Source organism: Lactuca saligna, chromosome 8, assembly GCF_052625555.1.
Source record: "Lactuca saligna cultivar CGN05327 chromosome 8, ASM5262555v1, whole genome shotgun sequence".
Taxonomy (NCBI): domain Eukaryota; kingdom Viridiplantae; phylum Streptophyta; class Magnoliopsida; order Asterales; family Asteraceae; genus Lactuca; species Lactuca saligna.
This window is the reverse complement of record NC_136424.1, coordinates 11,583,181-11,592,259: the sequence shown is the minus strand read 5'-3', so window position 1 is coordinate 11,592,259 and position 9,079 is coordinate 11,583,181. Positions and strand designations below refer to the sequence as shown.

The 9,079-nt window shown below is 32.8% G+C and overlaps 1 pseudogene; it reads right to left on the bottom strand.

The window, feature by feature from the left end:
* Positions 1 to 4,189: 4,189 nt before the first annotated feature.
* On the bottom strand, positions 4,190 to 4,996 carry LOC145008149 (wound-induced protein 1 pseudogene; annotated as a pseudogene).
* Positions 4,997 to 9,079: the final 4,083 nt, after the last annotated feature.

Sequence of the window (9,079 nt, the reverse complement as noted above, 5' to 3'; positions counted from 1 at the left end):
AAAGTTAATGATTAGTAAAATTATGAACTTTACCCGTGTATACATTTAATCCTTATTATTTTTAAAAAATATCATTATGGCCAACTCTTATAGGTTCTAAACATGATTTTTTCGATAATTTGGGTTAAAAAAAATACACACACTCCAAATCTGTGCATCTTGTTCAAGAACACAAACGAAATTCAAATCATATGTTTGTGTGTCCTCAAAAATAAAATCAAAATAGATTTGTCCTAAAATAAGCCTAGAAGTAAAATCAATTTGCCCTAAAATAAACCAAATTTGTGTTCGTCGTGTATATATACGTATTCATCCATATAGACCAATTTGCCTTAAAAAATTGGACCCAAAGATGGATTTCTTCCAAAAAAAAATCAATGTGTGATTTTTTTAGATTCTAGATTTCGATTTGATATATTATGTATCTTTATCGATTGTGTGTGTTGTTCACGTATGTATGTGTGTTCATATCTTTTACAGTGTTTAAGAGCTCCAAGAACTCATATTTTAGGAGTTTCTATCAAGAACATAATGATCTCGTTTCTGGAACTCAAGAATATGAAGAATACACACATAAGTATGATTTCTCGTTGTTGAAACTTAAGGACACACATGAACACATATACATTTTTATGGTTTTTGAGTTCTTTAGACCCAAGAACCCTCAAGAAAATCGATTGTTTGAGTTGTTTAGATTTTTTTAACACAAACACATTTTTTGAATTGTTCTGTTTTTTTTAATTGTGTAGTTTTTGAGTTCTTCGGACCCAAGAACAAGAGCTAAGTTTTTTTTTTTTTTTGGTTTCTTAGTTGTTCATATTTTTTAAAATCAAATACAAATCTAAAATTTTTTTTGTAGGTTTTGAAAATTGAATACATTTTTATGAATTGTTCAAATTTCTTGTAGATTTTGATATGTTAAATATGGAAACTAAAATGCTATTAAAAAACACACAAAAACCTTGATCGTAAAATTCATAGTCTTCGTTGTAATATTTATTTTGACCAGCTAAACCTATAATGGTCGATGATAACGATATATTTTGAACACCATAAATAAGTTCAATGGCAAGACATGAAAAAAAAACTTAAGTGAATAAAAATATGCACGTAACAAAGTTCGTTACTTTTAGAAATCATTGTCTTTTTAGTTTTATTAGCATACATGTTAATAAGTCATGCTTTAATCAAGTAATTTAAGTTTGGAATTCAAATTAAGCTCGTTCAAGTCGTACTATATGAAATTCATTGAAGGATATGTCTAGTTCTTATATAGCTTTTTGAACACTACGCAGTTACCTTACCACTTACTTTCGATCATTATTCATTAGGAATAACAACGTAATATAAGAAAACAAAGTACTTAATTAAAAAACAACATTATAGAACCATTTAAGTTTGTAAACAAAATAAACGATTTCCAAAACATAACGGTGTCTACTTCAACATAAATAAATATAGTTCAACTATCCCCAAAAATGAATAAGATAATGACTCCAGGCATTCATCATATCCATGTCACGTACTCCTACTCCTCTGAATTTGAGATGCACCAAAATAGTACGGTATGATTGAAAGTACATTTTTGTTCCAACACCCAAATGACACAAAAAGAAGAGACCGTTGCCTTTGGAACCTTGTAAAGATCAATATGACAATAAAGTTCTACCACACTCGTCTTGATGTTCTTATTATCTTCGAATCGAGAATGCAACATGTATACCCGATTGTTTTTTTCACTCCTTCAATTGATGTGCAAGAAAACATATCCAAAGATCACGCAAGAAACTCCAACTGATCTATTCCTTTGGAGCATGATACCAATTTGTTATAACAATGAAACCACACCAATGAATTGAAGAAAAAAACTTGTTCAAGATAATAAAAACTAAAGTTGTATTGCTTCTGTGAAAATCATACAAGAGAGTAACAAAAACATTACAATTTAAGCATGCCTGGAATTTTGAAAGGTGTTAGAAGCTAGTGATGCGTTGAACTACTTTGTGGTCAATGTTGGCATCTTCTTTCTATTGATATAATGGTCCCCCACACTTTTATTTAGGCTTAAGGGAGTGGTCTTATCACCCCTCTCACCAAAACACTCGCTGCCCATTTCTACACCACCCCCTAAGAGTCGCTAGGGGACTCGCTAGTGATGGATCGCTACAGACGTAGCGAGAAGAGAGAGAGAAGGAAAAGGTTGGTTGTGATTGGATGTGGTTTTTTTTTAATTCAAAACAAAACCTATTAAACTCTTCTTACTATCTATACACGCTAGGCTTACATTGGGAATATAAAAACATATGTAGCAATAAAAAATCATATCCATTCGTTTAAGTTAGCCGAACAAATGAAAGAACATGAACGAATAAACAAACGAGTTTTTTTGTTCATGTTCGTTCGTTTAACAAATTGCATTGTTCATGTTTGTTCGTTTATGTTCGTGAATATGCTAAACAAACATAAACGAACAAACATAAATGAACAGAGATAAACAAACACAATTCAAACATATATGAACATAAATAAACATATAATATAGTAATACAATCAAATACAATTAAACATATATCAACATTAAAAAAAAACTTTTATAAACGAACATAAACAAATGTAAACGAACGTTCACGAACATAATTGAATGAACAAGATCATTGTTCATGTCTGTTCGTTTAACTAAATGAACGAAAATTTGTGTTTATATTTATTCATTTATTAAATAAACGAACATAATCGAACTTCCCGCCGAACGGTTCACGAAGAACGTTCGGTTTATTTACAATCCTACCTCTGAGCTTAATGTCACATTTTTTATATATTAGTCATTAATAGTTATGTTGTCTTCTACAATCATACAATATATTAAAAAGAAAATATGTAACCATCAATGACAGATCTAGAAAGAAAAGTTAGAGGTTACACATTTTTAAGGGTTGTACTATTAGAGAAAAAAAAATCACTTCTAAAGATAGTTTCCGCCACTAATTCACAATTATCCTGACTTTGTGATGGATTACCAACGAATTCGTGATAGATTTGTGACGTATTTCTAACGGATTTTTGACGAATTTTTACTAAATTTACATTTGATGAGAAAATTTGAATGGTAGCCCGTGCTATCCCGTGCTACAAAGTAAATTTGTCCATGGTAACCGAACCATCTGAACATCTCATATCAATCCGTCAAGATATATATAAAAGTCAATTGCAAAACATTATCAATATTTTTGGTGTGTCTAAGTTTTGAACTTTGGATCTCTTGCATGAAATTTCATTTCCAACAACTACTCTCTCTCTCTCTCTCTCTCTCTCTATATATATATATATATATATATATATATATATATATATATATATATATATATATATATATAAAACACACACACACACACACAAAGCTACGTTTTGTACATTTGATTTTACTCCTTCGTTAGGTTTCTAAAATTATCAGGTTTTATATGTCTTAGGGTCGAGCTTCTTTAGTTAACATTCTTTTGTCGTTTGTGATATGCTAGATTTGAATTGTTCTTGTATATTCTATAAAACATAATGTCATGTACAATTAATGATTCATGGATGTATATGTTTGCAAGATATTATTGAAAAACATTTTGAAAAATGCACCCATTTAATGTGTGTGTGTGGTGCATGAGTGCATCGGCAAAAGGGATAATGTTGAAACTTGAAAGCATATCCTCAAGAAAAACTGGCATCCAGACATGAATGAATGAAAGTGAAATAAAGTTATAAAGATTCGAAACTTACCTACTACATGCATTATTCTCATGTTTAATCCTTTTAGATATTTATTATGTTAAGCCCAATGTATTCCAAAAAAGGCTCAAAGTTAGATACCTTAACTTAGATTTGTTTAAGAATAATAATATCCGAAAACAAAATCTGATTTTAATATTGTGTTCTTGAGTATGAAAAGTAACATACTATAATAATTTAAGAAAGAATAGAGAATCAGAGAAATCGAATAAAATCAATTAAATCGTTGCTAACATTATTAAATAAGCAAAAATCAGCTTCAAGATACTTTACCACTTGTATACTACAAAAGTTAAATGGATGCAATTCTTATGGTTGATTTAACGAATACACAATAACATCCAAGAACATAGCTTAAAAACCATATCTTGTAGAACTACACAAATTCGGAAATCAATATAATGCAATTTCATCATAAAACAAACATACGATTTTATATCATCGAAATATATTGACCACAAATAGGGTATGATCAACATGATGTATTACACTTATTCTCAAACACAGCTAGCAGAAAACGAAATTGATAACCACATAAACTAGCCGTGAATATCTTACATCATCTCAGATGCAGGATATCACGGTTGCTCTAATTGTATCAAAATCAAAATCCAAAACGACTTTGATTTGCTCTTATTGACTGATGTTATCCTTATTTTATATTGCTAAAACTAAACCAGGAACAGATTTTCCGACGCGATTAGCGAGACTACTCTCCCAAACGGAAGGGCAATGTAACGAAGTAACGGAAACAGGTTTGGTAGAGTTAAGGAACCGAGTGACAGTGAGGGAAGTGTTGAAGTATTCCCTAACCTGTGTGATTATCCCATGCGAATTGACAGTCCAGGCGTGGATCCAGGAGATATCACGGCGTTGATCGCAGCCTTCGACGATGACTGTAGATCCGAAGGCGTCAATCGAAAGAGGCACGAATTCAAAGGAGTCGGTGATTTCGTTATCAGTTCCGGTGAGCAATCGCATCATAAACTGATGAGACGGAGGGCCATGAAACCACCACTCGAGATCAGGAGCTAAGAGTTTGTGTACGACTAGGACGTCGCGAGAGCTTAACGCATGGTATAGGGAGAGCACCACGCTCCCGTTGCCGGAATCCTCCAGAGCTTCTTGAAAGTTGGCCAGTTCTGTAAGAGATTAGCTTCGGAAAAGGATGTGACCGGTGATCGGAGGTCGGAAAAGAGGGATGATGGAAGGGTTAGGGAAAGCAGGAGGTTTTATAGGAAAGAGGTAAAGGGCAGTTTGGGTATTTCGTCTAATGTTATTGTTATCATCCCGCTGGTGAGCGTGATCACGGTCCATTTTGTCAACTTTTAATAGTATTTGAACTTTTTTTTTTTTTTTTGCCCCTAAAACAACTCTATCCGTAATACTCCATTTAGTTATTTACTTCTAAAATATAAAATTTAATCTTTTAAGAAAGCAATAAAAAGTATAACCATTAAAATCAAGTTGATAACTTATAGATATAATGAATTCAAATTTACCTACATTAAAAACTTGTAAAACGTCATTTTCAATTTAGTTTACTCTTTTTTTTTTTTTTTTTTTTTTTAAATTAACATGAAAAGATATGGCAAAAACGTTATCAAGCAATGCCTTGTTTAATAGTGTGAAACAATTATATTCATATGTATTATCCATCAAGTGGTATGAGATTTCTTGAGTTTTTTTATATGCAATTAAGACGAGTTTGCACACAAAATATCATGATGTTTATTAGTTAATGATAGACAAAAGTATGTTTTCATGCTTACAAGTTATATAATCGGCGTTAAAAGCTTTTAACGCTTCAATAATTGATTACAGATAAAAAAAACATAAAAAAGTGATATATGATATTAAGTTGTGAGGTTAGATTGTCACGTAACAATAATGCAACACTTTAAGGTTTTAAACTCCTCACTAGAAGCCCCATTCGGCTGGAAATTTGCCACATAGTTCAGGCATGGATCGGTTGGGGACCAAAATTGATTAAAATAAGGTCTTTAATGACTAATAAAATCGTAAAACCATAATAACATCATTTTATGTATTATAAAAATCTTAATGGCTGAAAAACATTTTACGTCATGGAGAAACGAGGGTTTATCAATCAGTCTGTTGCCCGGAAGTTGTGTGGATTTTATTCAGTCCCAAGACTATAGAATCACATAAAAACGTTTTGCTAATGATGTCATCAAATTTCCAAATCCTACTAGTAATGACATCACTAAGACTTCTTTCCTTTGTATCTAAATGTGTCCCAAATGCGTCACAATTTCCTATAAGGCCGGACGGAATATACAACGGGGAAGGCCGCGAGACTCTACCTGCACGGTGGAACACTGCACCGTCGGTGCAGGAAAGGGTGGTGCGGGGAAGGGTAGGGGAGGCTTTGCCGCGTTCTCTCTCCAATTGTGATTGGTGCAATTTTTTTTTGAAGTATCTGTTAACAAACGGTAGAAAAACAATTTTTTTTTTACCAACAGCTATATCATTTATGTAATTTTTTTTGTTTTTTTTTACCCTTTAAAACATCTATAAATACGCATACTCATTTATCTTCCATCAAACCTTCAAACAAACCCTCTACAACCTCTATTTTCTTCAAAAAAAAAAATTCCGACAATCAAACCACAACCTCTGATAGAAGGAAAAAAAACTCATGTTTCGAGTTTAAGCACACCTACTCGAAACATTTTTGCTATCAATTCATCATCACAAGGAGTTTATCATCCTCAACTCGATGCTCTATTCAATCTCCACTACAGTTTCAATACCAAAATGTTAGATAATATTACCCAGTCCAAGTTCCAAATGTTACTCCGCAAATGTTTTTAAACTTTATTGTTTTTCCTTATCAACTTTCGTCAAATCAACCTCAAACCTAAATCCATCCCAAAACTCAAACCCAACAACAATTCTAACTTGTCGATTAGTTGGATGAATCGGATGTAACGCCCGTAGATCAGGGCTAGTCAATTTAGAGACAAGGAACATCAAAAATGACTTTTTTGATAGAAGATTATTTAGGAGGATTAGTCCTAACTAAGTTGTAGTATATGTTAGAAGGATTCCGTGCATATAAAGAACGTTGAAATCCGAGTTATAACGAAGAAGTTATGACCTGTCGAAGTTTCGGGACAGAACCGACACGACACGACACAGCGCGATGTAAATAGTGAATTTACGATAGAGCGATATTTAGCCTTAGCGATCTAAACGAAAGTCGTAGAATACGTTAAAACGAGAGCGAACATAAAAAGAACGTCCAAATATGACTTCGTATGAGGAAGTTATGATTTTTTCTAAGTTTCAGCTTAGCAGTATGCAGCCCGAAGTTCGAATATGAAATCGACCGATTTCTAGCCGAAACAATCTAAATGAGAATCAAAGATCTCGTTGATAGTAGTTCAACGGTAAAAAGACAGACGAAAACGGACGTCGGATGAAGAAGTTACGAGTTTAAAACAGAGTTTTCCTTTTCCGGCCTACTAAAAATAATATAATAAAAATTAAAGTCAAAACTAGCCAACGAAGTCTAAACGAAAGTTGTAGATTTTGTTTTTACCTACGCGTGGAAAAAAAGAACGTCGAAAACGGAGCTCGTATACGAAAGTTATGAATTTTTGAAGTTTGTGGCGTGAACCCCAACACTGTGTCAGAGTTCACGACGTGAACTCAGTATTAATGACTTCTGGAGCCTGACAGACGCAACTTCGGATGACGCATGCAGTGACGATCAAGCCCACCACGTGAAAATACTGTTCACGATGTGAAAATCGAGAAATCAGCCCTATAAATAGATTTGAAGGAGCAGCCGGCCAAGGTTGCTAATTCACCATTCTCTCACCCATATTACCTCGATTTAGGTGCAAAGAAGTACCCCCTAAGCCCCGATATCATCCCGAGACCCGAAGTGAGTCCTGACGCTCCGAAGATCCCGAGAAGAAAAGATTTTCCGAGCCGAAGCTTGATGAGTTTTGAGCATGGTCCTTTTAGGTTGCCTTCACCAAAACAACTTGACTGGAGAAATAAATAGAGAAAAAGGTTATTATGATTTATTAATATGTTATAAGAATAATATATTAAAGGAGAAATCATATTTGTTTAATTAATATTGGTCAATAATTAATTAGGAATTAATTTTGTGATCAAGTATAATTAATTAAACTAGAGGGGCTGAATTGTAATTATGTGATAGTTACAAAATAGGGCAATGGCTATCCTTGTAGATGGTTGGACGAATTCAAGGGATTGGATATCCTTGAAATCGTCCATATGGTCCAAGAGATAAGGGTTATCAAGGCTTATCTTATGATTACTTAGTGGGCAAGTAACTAGATAAGGATAAGGACTGAAACCCTAATCCCAACCCTATATAAAGACCCCTAAGCCTTAAGAAATCGTCCCACTTGCTTCTAAGAGATCCCTAGGCCGATTTCTAGCTCATCTCTTCTCTCTATATAGCTTCTCCAATTACTTGTGGTGTTTGTGAGCCATTAGAGGCACTACACTTGTGGTGCTTACTTTTAAGTCTTAGGGTTTGAAGATTTAAGTTGTTATTGCAAAATAACAACAAGAGGTATGTGATCTAACCTTATATATGAATTTCGAAAATAGCAATCTACTTTAGGGTTTTATTCATGTGTTCATAATGTTGTGTATCTAATAGTGAAAACATAGATCCAAATCTAGGGTTGCATGCACACATAGGATTGTTTGTATAAAATTCATCAGTGGTATCAGAGCCTTTGGTTAACTTGTTTTCAATTAGTATTATTCAATTGTATGAACTTAACAAATTAGGGTTTATAGCCAATAAACCCTAGGAGGCAAGAGATTTCGAGATTAGGGTTTCCTAACCCAAATTTGCGAAAATCTTGAAAGGGTTTTTTGAATCCTTTCCTTTTAATCCAAGATTTCGAAATCTAGGGTTTGCAAACCCTTAAATTTCGAGATTTGCCTCCTTCCCCAAGATAAGATCCTAAATTTTAGTGATTTGGATAATCTCATATCTTGTATTATCTCTTAATAGTTAAATATGATAATTAAAGATTTTGAATTATCCCCTCCCATTATTTTCGAGATTTAGAGGGATAAAATGGATTAGGATAAGTAAATTGTTTAAATGGTAATTATCCTTTAAGATTTAATAATCCCTTATGATTTAATAATTTGAATTAATAGTTTAATTTGAGATAATTATTAAATCAATAGTTTTAATATTTAAAAATTTAATTTAAATGATATTAAATTTCGAAAATTTTAAATTGAAGATTAAAACCCTAGTATTTTGAAATGTTTA